Below are 12705 nucleotides of genomic sequence, written 5' to 3'. Positions count from 1 at the left end.
ACTTGGGTCAGAGGGAAGCCGGATTCGAATCCTTGACCTATACCTGGTCTCCTGGGAAAAAACAAGGGGCGGGGGCAAACATACGGATCGGAGCCCTATCTAGCACCCAGTTGGATATGGTACCAGCCACCTTGCCTAAAGCTTCTAATTGCCTATGTAGTTCTGTTTCTCCTAATTCTTGGGGAGCCCCTGGCAAGCTACGTAATATTAGGGTAGGCCTATTGTATAATACCTCATAAGGTGAATACCTGGTGTTCTTGGAGGTGGTGCACTGAACCTTAAACAATATTAGAGGCAAAGCTTGTACCCATTTAAGACCTGTTTCCTGACATAATTTGCTAAGCCCTAACTTCGGAGTCCTATTCATGCGTTACACCAAGCTCTGAGGTCTGTATGCTGTGTGAAGCTCCTAGGTAATGTCCAATGTTTGAGCTGTTCCTTGTACCACCTTAGCCACAAAGGCCGGGCCGTTGTCGGAGCCTATCCGAAATGGCAGTCCAAACCTTGGAATTACTTCTCTGAGCAATGCCCATGTTATATCTAACGCTAGCCTTTTCAGTCCAGGTGGCATAGGCTTCTACCCATCCTGAGTAAGTGCAGAGTAACACCAACAAGTACTGGCAACCTTGACTTTTGGGCATCTCGGTGAAGTCCACCTGTGTATCCTCAAAGGAGGTGCCACGTAGGACTGAATAGCAGGGGGGTTCTGAAGGTCCTTGTTTTGCATTATTCTGACGGCAGGTTGAGCAGCGCAGGCTTACTTTCTTGGCTAGGGATGCCAAGAGAGGGATATAGAAATATCTCCAGTTTTTCTGTCTTTTCTTGTCCCAGATGGGTGGCAGCATGCAAAGCTGGCCCCAACAGGTGGAGAACAACAACTCTACCATCTGGCAGTTGCATCCAGCCGTCCTTTAATTCTTTGGCCCTTTCTTTGTCTACTTTTTCTCTCTCTTGGAATATCTGTGTACAAGTTCCGGGGCCCATGGGATGAGAGGGGCTGTAGCACCCTTGTGGTAGGGCAGGGTAGAAGCCCTCTTTGCATTTGCTCTGGCATTTCTCTGGACTTTTACTGTTCCTTCCCTCTGGGCAGTGGATCCTCGGCAGTGGATCACTGCTACTTGTTTTGGCTTCCAGACTGCTTCCAGCAGCTAGAGGATTTATCCTGGATCTTTAAGATCTTTGCCTCAGCAGTTAAGAGTCCTCTCTCTTTGTAAATTGCCCCATGTACTTGGAGAATGAGAAAGGCAAAACAAGAATCTGTAAAGATATTCACTCTTTTCCTTTCACTGAACTCTAAGGCTCGAGTCAAGGCAATCAGTTCTGCTTGCTGAGCAGAAGTGCCTTGGGATAGAGGCTGTGCGTGGCTGTGCCTCTATAGTTTCTGTTAGAGTCACTACTGCATAACCTGCCTGCTTTTCTCCCCTTGAGTTGACGGAGCTACTTCCATCCGTATAAAGCTCCCAGTTGGGCTCCCTTAGGGGTTGATCTAGCAAGTCCAGCTGGCTGGAGTACACTGAGTCAAGTACTTCCAAGCAACTGTGCTGCGGCTTTCCCTCATTCACTGGGAGTAGTGTCACTGGATTTAGAGTGGTACACACCTCTATTACTAGTCTTGGGTTTTCACATAATAAGCTCTGGTACTTAGTGAGGCGGGCATTAGTGAGTGAAGTTCTTTGGCATTTATCAGTGTCACTACTGCATGTGGCACCCGTACCTTTAGGTCTTGTCCTAAAGTTAGTTTGTCTGCTTCTTGTACCAGGATGGCAGTGGTGCTAGGACTCTCAAGCATGGTGGCCAACCCTTTGCAACCAAGTCTAGTTTTTGGAGAGGTAGGCTACCAGTCTAGATCATGACCCCAAATTCTGTGTTAATACAGCTACTGCTGTCTTGCTCCTCTCTGAGACATACAGCACAAAAGGTTTTGCTAGGTTAGGAAGACCTAGCACTGAGGCAACTTATAATTCCTTTTTAAGAGTCTAAAAGGCACAGTCCTGTTCTGGCCCCAGTCCATGGGTTCTTTTTCTCCCCCCTTTGTGACTTTATATAGGGGTTTGGCTAGTACTGCAAAGTTGGGGATTCATAAACGGCAGAATCCTACTGCACCCAGGAACTCTTTAACTTGTCTCCTTGTGGTGAAGACTGGGATGTTCTGAATAACCTGTTTTCGTTCTACTCCTAGCCTCCTTTCCCCCTATTGGAGAATGAATCCCAAGTATTTTACTTACCTTTGGAAGATCTGGGCCTTCATCTTTGAGACCTTGTATCCATTCTTCTCTAGATGGTGTAGAAGCTCGTCTGTTCCTTGAGCACATCCTAGAGAGTCTCATGACCTAGCAACAGGTCATCCACGTACTGAATGAAGGAGGACACATCCTATTCCTGTGCTGGAAACTTCTGGAGGTCCCGAGCAAGGGCCTCCCCAAAGATGGTAGGGGAATTCTTGAACCCTTGTGGGGGCCTAGTCCAGGTGTACTGCACCTTTGCCCTTGTAGCCGGGTCCTCCCATTGGAAAGCAAACAGCTTCCGGCTTTTAGGAGCCAGTCTTGTACTAAAGAAGGCATCTTTTAAGTCCAAGCAAGTGAACCAGGAGACTTGAGCAGGGAGGAGGCTTAGGAGTGTATAAGGATTTGGTACTGCTGCCTCATTTATGACCCTCAAGTCCTGTACTGGCCAATAATCATTGGTCTCCAGTTTTCTGACAAGGAGCAAAGGAGTATTCCAGGGTGACTGGTAGAGGATAATAATGCCATACTCTTTGAGCCTTTGTAAATACACTTGGATTCCTTCCCAGGCCTCCCTAGGAATCGGGTATTGTTTCTGGCTGACAGGCAGTGCCCCAGGTTTTAACTCGATCCATACTGGCACTTGGTTTATTGCCAGCCCGGGAGCAGGGGATTTTCTTCAGCCCAGACTCCAGGGTTTTTGGCTTGGAGGCTTCCCTGACTCAGCAGCAAAAATCCTCTACTCCTCCTCTCTGGGGATGGTTAGAGTTAGAACAAGCCTGGGCTTAGGTACCTGTTGTAACCTCCCAGCTAGGGGAGGAGAGCCTGGGCCTTATTCTGGCGATGCAGTGGGGGTCACCTCTGGCTCGGTCTCGGGTGAGCTTATGCTGGGGCCTAATATATCTGGTGATGACAGGCCTGAGTCAGTAGTAGTCTCTGGGGTGGACAGAGAGTCAGGTGGACGGGTAGAGCCTCACTGGCACGTAAGGTGGAGGAGCCAGAGTTTCTGCTTCTTTTAGTTCACTAGGAGTTAAAATCTCTGGCTTTGGCTGCTGCAGCAGCTCTCTGGGTCTGGTGGAATGCTTCTCTGCCTTAACTACCAACACTGTAGAAGCCTGACCTCTAAGCCAGGACAGTGGGTGCAAACTAGTGTAAGCCAAGTGTCTATCTATGTAGGGAAACTGGTCGGGGTGGCCTGGATCTCTAGCGACTACCTGCCACAGCTTCTGTACAACAACAGACTTATTTAAGCTTCTTTCTGTCTGTTGGCCATTCTACCCCAAAAGCAGGCTATTCCTCAGTTTCCTTGGGGACATAGTAGCCCTGTAATCCCCTGAGAACTTTTTCTTAAAATTCTTGACCATCGTGGCTAAAGGAGTGGGTTTTCTCTGTGAACCTCCCATACCCCCACAACAGACAACAGTCACGCCACAAGAAGGAATGGGGGAAGGGGGGGGAAACTTGGAGGGGATGCCTCTTGCTTCAGTCTGTCACTGGCCGCTCCCCTTGTAGAGATGGTGGGCCCTGTTGGCTTATGGCAGGCTGATATAAACTGTCAGCATGCAATTCTGCCTCTTAGCTGTAGGAGGCGCCCTACGGAACTGTGGTTCAGGACCCAATACTTGCTTAAGCCCTGTGGGAGATAGTCAGAACCCTCTTCCGGTGTCCATCTCATTAACTCTGCACTCACTCTCTTTCACACAACCTCTCACAAAGCAGTGGAGGGTGATGAGTCACCACTCCTAACCCCGTGGGGCCCTTTCCCCCCAACCTGTGGAGGGTGACTAGTCACCACTCCTGTGTGGGGACCACTCCCCACACCTGTGGAGAGTACACAGTCACCACTCCTAACCTATGGAGGGCGATTAGTGACTCTCAGGAGGGTGATCAAGCCTCCCTTTTGCCCAGTGGGGCAGGATCCGAGCTAGCTTGCTTCCCTTACCCGGTTCTCCTTACCATGGCTCTGATGCGCCCTCGTTTCCTTGTTCCTTCATTGTCTGGTCCTTGCTGGGACTGGCGAAGGGGATCCCCCTCTCCATCCTACAAAGGCATCCACATGAGGAAATCCCCATTGTAGGCTCAGCAGGCATGTCTACAGGGTGGTTGGGGGCTCCCCAGCAGGGTGCCTGAAGTCCACCAGTTGTGGGCGTCTTTCCTCCTTGGTTCCTGGCCAATACACCATATATTGCAGGAATCAAAGAAGGACAAAAACGCTCAGACAACTTGATGAAGGAAGTAGGATTTATTAAAGCCAGAGGAACACATGAGGCTTGTAGCTCCAAAACACAGGCTCCCTGATGTTGGTTTTCTTACAGGTTATATACCTTTACAGTATCTAAGCAATGGGCATTTGATTTCTTTGTTTAAGGTTTCCAAGGACACAAAGAGAGGGGAGGGAAAGTTTCGGTGGAGTCAGCAAAGGGGAAGGAGTTTCTAGATCACTGGCCATAGTTACATACAGATCTTCTATTGCTTTGTATTGTAACTATGGAATATAGTTAATTTATTACTGGCTGACTTGGTTACCCCTGCTGGCTCCTTTCCCTTGTATTCTTTTCGTTTCTTCCTTCTCAGGGAAGAGGGGGCCTGTCCCTTCCTCCTCAGGAGGAGTAGTGACATCCTAGCACAAAGAAATGGAGGATGATTCCTTGGTGGTTATTATTTTGATTTGTCCCAATTAAAAACAATTTTAGAGTAAGAAAATTTCTTAAAAAGACTGTGGTCTCTTACATTTTCTGTTGCTAAAGTATTAACAGTACAGTCAAGAAATATGAAATTACAGCAGGAATTAAAGGCAAAAGTGGCAGTACTTGGGTATTACAGCAAAACATCTATCTTTAATTTTTATGGGTTCTGTTTTGTTGGTGTGTAATGTGTTATAGGGCAGGCCCAGTGATACTAATCTTTTATGCCTTGAACAGATTATTAAGTGCTCTGAGTAGTTAATTTTAAGTACTATGTAAAATAAATGAATTAACTCTTAAAATAGTAGTGAACTTAGTCCCCCAAACTAATTCTTACCTGCTTATTCAAACAATTGAGAATAATTTGGTTAAAATTTTCTGACATTAAGTAAAGTTGGACTTTAATACACAATTATTTGAATTCCTTAAATTTAGTTAATCAATTTTAGGACTTCAAAGTAAAACAGCACATCATAACTTTAAATTACTTTTGTTAGTGATAACTAAATCATCCATTTTCTGAATAACCCTAGGAAGATTTTTTCCCCTTGTTTTTAGTTTGTGGTCCTTAGGATTTAATTCATGTTAATGGAGAATCTGACACTATTCTCATGTGAAAGTGCATGTCAAAGTGCTGTGTAAATATTAAATTTCTGTTTAGAAAGTGTATATGATACTATATTTTTTCATATTTTTTATTATTATTCATTTTAATGGGGTGACATTGATAAATCAGGGTACATATGTTCAGAGAAAACATCTCCAGGTTATTTTGACATTTGATTATGTTGCACACCCATCACCCAAAGTCCAATTGTCTTCCGTCACCTTCTATCTGGTTTTCTTTGTGCCTCTCCCCCCCCCCACCCCCCAGCTGTAACCACCACTCTCTTTTCCATGTCTCTGAGTCTCATTTTTATGTCCCACCTATGTATGGAATCATATAGTTCTTAGTTTTTTTCTGATTTACTTATTTCACTCAGTATAATGTTATCAAGGTCCATCCATGTTGTTGTAAATGATCCGATGTCATCATTTCTTATGGCTGAGTAGTATTCCAAGGTCTACCAGAAAGTTCTGTCCGTTTTTGGAATAAGATGAAATACAAAATTTTCTTATCGTCAATAAACTTTATTAAATAATATAATTGCCATTATTATTGATTTCTTGCTAGTGTGAGGGCATTTTGTATATCCCATTTTTGAAAAGTCTTTTATCTTTTGATGTGAAAAATTGAACCAGTGCTTGTTTGATATCTTCTTCATTTTTGAATTTTTTGCCCTTCAAAAAATTTTGTAAGGACAAAAACAAGTGATAGTCGGAGGGTGCTATGTCCGGGGAATATGGTGGATGCGATAGACATGCTTCTGTAGCATTTCTTCCTTGTTGAAATTCGTAAAAATTACAGTGGCGTAAATGAACTTTATCAGTAGCCATGGGTACACTATCGCTTCACACATAAGACTAATGTGAATGAACTTGGTTTTAGTTATACATACATGACATTTTTGCTATGTCAGTATGTATACAATAAGTGATAAAAAGAGAGAGGCACACATGCGCCAAATAAACGTGCTTACGTGTCGAAACTTGTGATAGAAATGGACAGAACTTTCTGGTAGACCTTATATATATGTACCAAAGCTTTTTAATCCACTCGTCCACTGACGGACACTTGGGCTGTTTCCAGATCTTCGCTATTGTGAACACTGCTTCCGTAAACATGGGGTACATTTCTTCTCTTGAAACAGTGCTATGGTGTTCTTGGGGTATATTCCTAAAAGTGGGATAGCTGGGTCAAAAGGCAGTTCGATTTTTAATTTTTTGAGGAATCTCCATACTGTTTTCCACAGTGGCTGCACCAGTCTGCATTCCCACCAGCAGTGCAGGAGGGTTCCCCTTTCTCCACATCCTCGCCAGTACTTATTCTGTGTTGTTTTGTTAATGAGCGCCATTCTGACTGGTGTTGAGGTGATATTTCATTGTGGTTTTAATTTGCATTTCTCTAATGATTAGTGTTGTTGAGCATTTTTTCATATGCCTATGGGCCATCTGTATGTCCTCTTTGGAGAAGTGTCTATTCATTTCTTTTGCCCATTTTTTGATGGGATTGTTTGTCTTCCTGGTATTGACTTTTACAAGTTCTTTATAAATTTTGGTTATTAACCTCTTATCAGACGTATTGTCGAATATGTTCTATTGTGTAGTTTGTCTTATTCTGTTCTTACTGTCTTTAGCTGTGCAAAAGCTTTTTAGTTTGATATAGTCCCATTTGTTTATCCTGTCCTTTATTTCACTTGCCCATGGAGATAAATCCGCAAATATTTATACTGCTGCGAGAGATGTCGGAGACCTTACTGCCTATGTTTTCTTCTAAGATGCTTATGGTTTCATGGCCTACATTTAAGTCTTTTATCCATTTTGAGTTTATTTTGGTGAATGATGTAAGTTGGTGGTCTAGTTTCATTTTTTTTGCAGGTAGATGTCCAATTTTCCCAACACCATTTGTTAAAAGAGGCTTTTACTGCAATGTATGCTCTTACCTCCTTTGTGAAATATCAGTTGTCTGTAAAGGTGTGGGTTTATTTCTGGGTTCTCTGATCTATATGCCTGTTCTTATACCAGTACCAGGCTGTTTTGAGTACAATGGCCTTGTAGTATAACTTGATATCCAGAAGTGTGATACCTCCCACTTTATTCTTCCTTTTCAAGATTGCTGAGGCTATTCATGTTCTCTTTTGTTTCCATATAAATTTTTGGAATATGTGTTTTATATCTTTGAAGTATGTCATTGATATTTTAATTGGTATTGCATTGAATTTATTTTATTTTTTTTCAGAGGCAGAGATAGGGACAGACAGGAACAGAGAGAGATGAGAAGCATCAATTATTAGTTTTTCGTTGCGCGTTGCGATTTCTTAGTTGTTCATTGATTGCTTTTTCGTTGCGCGTTGCGATTTCTTAGTTGTTCATTGATTGCTTTTTCTTATGTGTCTTGACCGCGGGCCTTCAGCAGACCAAGTAAACCCTTGCTGGAGCCAGCGACCTTGGGTCCAAGCTGGTGAGCTTTTTGCTCAAGCCAGATGAGCCCGCGCTCAAGCTGGCGACCTTGGGGACTCAAACCTGGGTCCTTCCGCATCCCAGTAAAGCCCAGAGGTAGTAGAAGGGAGGAAATAATAAAGATCAGAATGGAAATAAATGACATAGAGGCTAAAGAAACAACACAGAGGATCAATGAAACCAGGAGCTGGTTCTTTGAAAAGGTAAACAAGATCGATGAACCTTTAACCAGACTCACCATTCTGATCTTTATTATTTCCTCCCTTCTACTACCTCTGGGCTTTACTTGGTGTTGTTTTTTTTTTTTTGTAGTTCTTGTAGATGCAGGGTCACATTGTTTATTTGAGCTTTTTTTTTAGCTTTTTAAGGTATGCCTGTAATGCTACGAACTTCCCTCTCAGGACTGCTTTTGTTGTGTTCCATAAATTTTGAGTTGATGAATGCTCATTATCATTTGTTTCTAGTATTTTTTTGTTTGTTTGTTTTTGTATTTTTCTGAAGCTGGAAACGGGGAGAGACAGTCAGACAGACTCCTGCATGCGCCCGACCAGGATCCACCCGGCACGCCCACCAGGGGTGACGCTCTGCCCACCAGGGGGCGATGCTCTGCCCCTCCGGGGGGTCGCTCTGCCGTGACCAGAGCCACTCCAGCGCCTGGGGCAGAGGCCAAGGAGCCATTCCCAGCGCCCGGGCCATCTTTGCTCCAATGGAGCCTTGGCTGCGGGAGGGGAAGAGAGAGACAGAGAGGAAGGAGGGGGTGGGGGTGGAGAAGCAAATGGGCACTTCTCCTATGTGTCCTGGCCGGGAATCGAACCCGGGTCCCCCGCACGCCAGGCCAACGCTCTACCGCTGAGCCTACCAGCCAGGGCCTGTTTCTAGTATTTTTTTTATTTCTTCTTTGATCTCATTGTTAACCCATTCATTATTTAATAGCATGCTATTTAGTTTCCAAGTGTTTGAGTATTTTTCAGTTTTTCTGTTGTGGTTGATTTCTAGTTTCATGCCATTGTGATCAGAGAAAATGCTTGATATGATTTCAATTTTCTTAAATTTGTTGAGACCGCTTTTGTGCCCTAATGTGGTCTTATCCTAGAGAATGTACAGTGAGCACTTGAAAAGAATGTATATTCTGCTGCTTTAGGTTGAAAGGTTCTGAAGATAAGATATCTATTAAATCCAGTTGATCTAGTGTGTCCTTTAAGTCTGCTGTTTCTTTGTTAATTTTCTTTCTTGAGGATCTATCTAGAGATATTAGTGGGGTATTGATATCCCCTACTATTATAGTATTGCTGTTGATCTCGCCCTGTATATCCATCAAAGTCTGCTTTATATATTTAGGTGCTCCTATATTAAATGCATAGATATTTATAACGGTTATATCTTCCTGTTGGATTCCTCCCTTTATCAATATGTAATGACCTTCTTTATCTCTTACTATAGCCTTTGTTTTAAAGTCCATTTTGTCTGATATAAGTATTGCTACCCCAGCTTTTATTTCCTTTCCATTTGCATGAAATATTTTTTTTACATCCTTTTACCTTCAGTCTGTGTGCATCTTTTGTTTTAAGGTGTATCTCTTGTAGATAGCTTATATATGGTTCCTGTTTTCTTATCTATTCAGCTACCCTATGTCTTTTGATTGGATCATTTAAGCCATTTACATTTAAGATTATTATTGATATGTATATGTTTATTGCCATTTTATTCTTTTTTTTATTCTTTTTTTTATTTTTTTATTTATTCATTTTAGAGAGGAGAGGGGGGGAGAGAGAGAGAGAGAGAGGAGAAACAGAGAGAGAGAACGGGGAGGAGCTGGAAGCATCAACTCCCATATGTGCCTTGACCAGGCAAGCCCAGGGTTTCGAACCGGCGACCTCAGCATTTCCAGGTCGACGCTTTATCCACTGCGCCACCACAGGTCGCCATTTTATTCTTTAAAGCTGTATTCTTCTTTTGCTATATTCTTTTTCCCCTTTGATCTGTTTACAACAGGCCCCTTAGCATTTCTTGCAGCATTGGTTTGGTTGTATTGAATTCCTTGAGTTTTCTTTTGTCTGGGAAGCTTTTTATTTCTTCTTCAATTTTAAACGATATTCTTGCTGGATAAAGTAGTCTTGGTTGTAGGCTCTTGTTCTGCATTACTTTGAATATTTCTTGCCATTCCCTTCTGGCCTCAAGTGTTTCTGTTGAGAAGTTGGGTGTCATCCATATGGGGGCTCCTTTGTAGGTGATAGCCTTTTAATCTGTAGCAGCTTTTAATACTTTCTCTTTATCAGTTAGCTTTGGTATTTTAATTATGATGTGTCTTAGTGTAAATTTCTTTGGGTTTCTCTTTAATGGAGTTCTCTGTGCTTCTTGAACTTGTGAGACTTTTCCCTGCATTAATTTAGGGACGTTTGCAGCTATCATATGATTAAACAAAGTCTTTATCCCTTGTTCTTTCTCTTCTTCTTCAGGAACCCCTATGATGCGGATATTATTTCTCTTCATGTTGTCACAGAGCTCTCTTAGAGTTTCCTCAGACTTTTTGAGTCTCTTTTCTTTTTTCTGCTCTGCTTTCGTGCCTTCATTTATCTTGTCCTCTAATTCACTAATTTGATTCTCAGCTTCATCCATTCTGCTTTTAATTCCTTCCATTGTGGTCTTCGTTTCTGGTACTGAATTTTTCATTTCTGACTGATTCTTTTTTATTATTTCAATGTCCTTTTTTATATTTTCTATCTCTTTATTTAGGTGTTCGTAATTACCATCTATTGTTGTTCTAAGATCTTTGAGCATCCTAACAATCGTTATTTTAAACTCTACATCTGGTAATTTGTTTTTATGTGACTCATTCAGGTCCTTTTCTGGGGATTTCTCTTGATTCATTTGTGTTGCATTTCTCTGCTTTCCCATTTTGTCTGTGTATAAGAAGATTTTGGGCAGTGGAGTCCACTGGGTGAGGCCTCTGTGTTCCCTAGGTGTGGTCTGTCTGCAGGCCCGCCACCTTTTTCTGCTGCTGCTGCCTAAGGTGTTCTGGTATGGGTGTTACTGGTGCTCGCGTGCTGGGGCTGTTGCTGTGGTTTCAGCCTTTCCTCCTCGGGAGGGGCTGTGATCATGTGCCCGGGTCTACAAGCCTTGATGGCCTTGGCCTTTGCCTCACCCTTTGCCTCGCCCCTCCGTACCGGGTTATGCACCCGTGCCCAGACTGCAAGCCTCGGCACCACAGGCAGGGGTAAGCACCTTTGCTCATCTGCGGGTCTCCACCTGTTTTTGGGCTTTTGCCCCACCCCCGTGGTAGGAGCTGCTTATCGATCGGCTGCAAGCCTGGGCTCCATTGGCTGGACGGGGCTGCGCACCCATGCTCAGTAGTGGGACTCTGCCTGTTTTGGGCTTTCACCCCACCCCCATGGGACTAGCCATCTCGCTCTTTGGGCTGCAAGCCTCAGTTTCACAGGCAGTGCAAGGCCGCATGCCCGCTCTACCTTGCTCAGCAGCGGGACTCCCCCCCTTCCAGTCTCCTGCCCCCCTCACCCCCTGCAGGCAGGATTACAGGCGGGCTACAGCTGGTCTTGACCTTTTTCTTCGCCCCCTGCCCAGCGAGACTGAGCTCACGCCCTGGCTTCAGTCGTGGCCGGCGGGCTTCTGCCCTTGTTGACGGAACCACGCTTTTGGGTCCTGCAGCCACCCTCACTCCAGCAGCCTTCAGCCATGTGGGTGGGGGCGCTGCAGCTCAGACCCTAAGACTCACTATTGTAGCCCCAAAAGCTCTCTCCTTCTAAGCAACTCTGCTCTGAGTGCCATGGGAGAGCTTGTTTGGCCCGGTGTCCTGCTTCCCTTTGCTGGTATTGCTGTTTCCAGAGGAAATATTTGCTTCAGATTTGGGGAATGACTCATCCCAGAGGTTAGGGTGGCTGTCTCTCAAAATGTTTCTCCCTGTGTCTCCTAGATTACACTCTTCCTGTTACTCCGGTCCTCTCCTCTCTCCCGTCCCCCGAAGCCCCGGGTGAGTGGTTGTGAGAGAGGTGTTCTGCGCGGTCCCTTTAAGAAGAATCCTGGGTCTGAGAAATCAGTCTCTTTCTCCCAAACAGTATCCTGTCTTGTTTTGCAGCTAAATACTGTCCATACACCTCTTCTAGGCCCTGGGGCTGCAGGCTGGGGCTTTGTTCCTGGGGCTCAGGACCCTTCCCTCTCTGCTAAACTCACTTCCTGCCATACGAGTCTCTCCGGGCTAACGTTCGCTGCTCTTGGGAGCTGGGCAGCCCTCTCCGTGTTTCTGCTTTTCCTACCAGTCTCAGTGTGGCTTCTTCGGTGTTTCTTGGTTAAAGAGTCCTCATATTTTAGTCCAAAGTTAGTTTTTCCAGATGATGGTTCTTAAAATTAAGTTGTAATCCACTTTGGTTCTGGGAGGTGGAAGTTGGTACGTCCACCTACTCCATCGCCATCTTGCCACTCTTGGTACTATTTTTTTTAAATGAGAAAAAGCATATAGTTTGCTAGATATAAATGTAATAAGTATTTAGTTTTTTTATGTTATTTTATGTGGTTCAAGGATAAGGAAACTAAAGTCACTTTAAAGTAACTTATATTAGCATTATATGTTTTAATATATAATAGTGCTATAATGCAAATATGTTTTTAGTATTGTTTATATATGAAATAATAAGATTATGATTAGAAGTAAGTTTTTCATTATTTTTGACGAGTATTCATTAACATTTTAAGTTACTAAACACAGTTGTAAAAAACTCTCATCTTTA

At 43.7% G+C, this 12705-nt stretch overlaps 1 protein-coding gene across 9 annotated transcripts in view; it reads left to right on the top strand.

The window, feature by feature from the left end:
* Positions 1-12705, top strand: part of MLLT10 (MLLT10 histone lysine methyltransferase DOT1L cofactor) — a 289716-nt gene that overhangs the window by 162276 nt on the left and 114735 nt on the right. The window lies entirely within an intron of this gene.

This window comes from Saccopteryx leptura, chromosome 5, assembly GCF_036850995.1.
Source record: "Saccopteryx leptura isolate mSacLep1 chromosome 5, mSacLep1_pri_phased_curated, whole genome shotgun sequence".
Lineage (NCBI taxonomy): Eukaryota > Metazoa > Chordata > Mammalia > Chiroptera > Emballonuridae > Saccopteryx > Saccopteryx leptura.
This window is presented reverse-complemented; position numbering and strand designations above follow the sequence as displayed.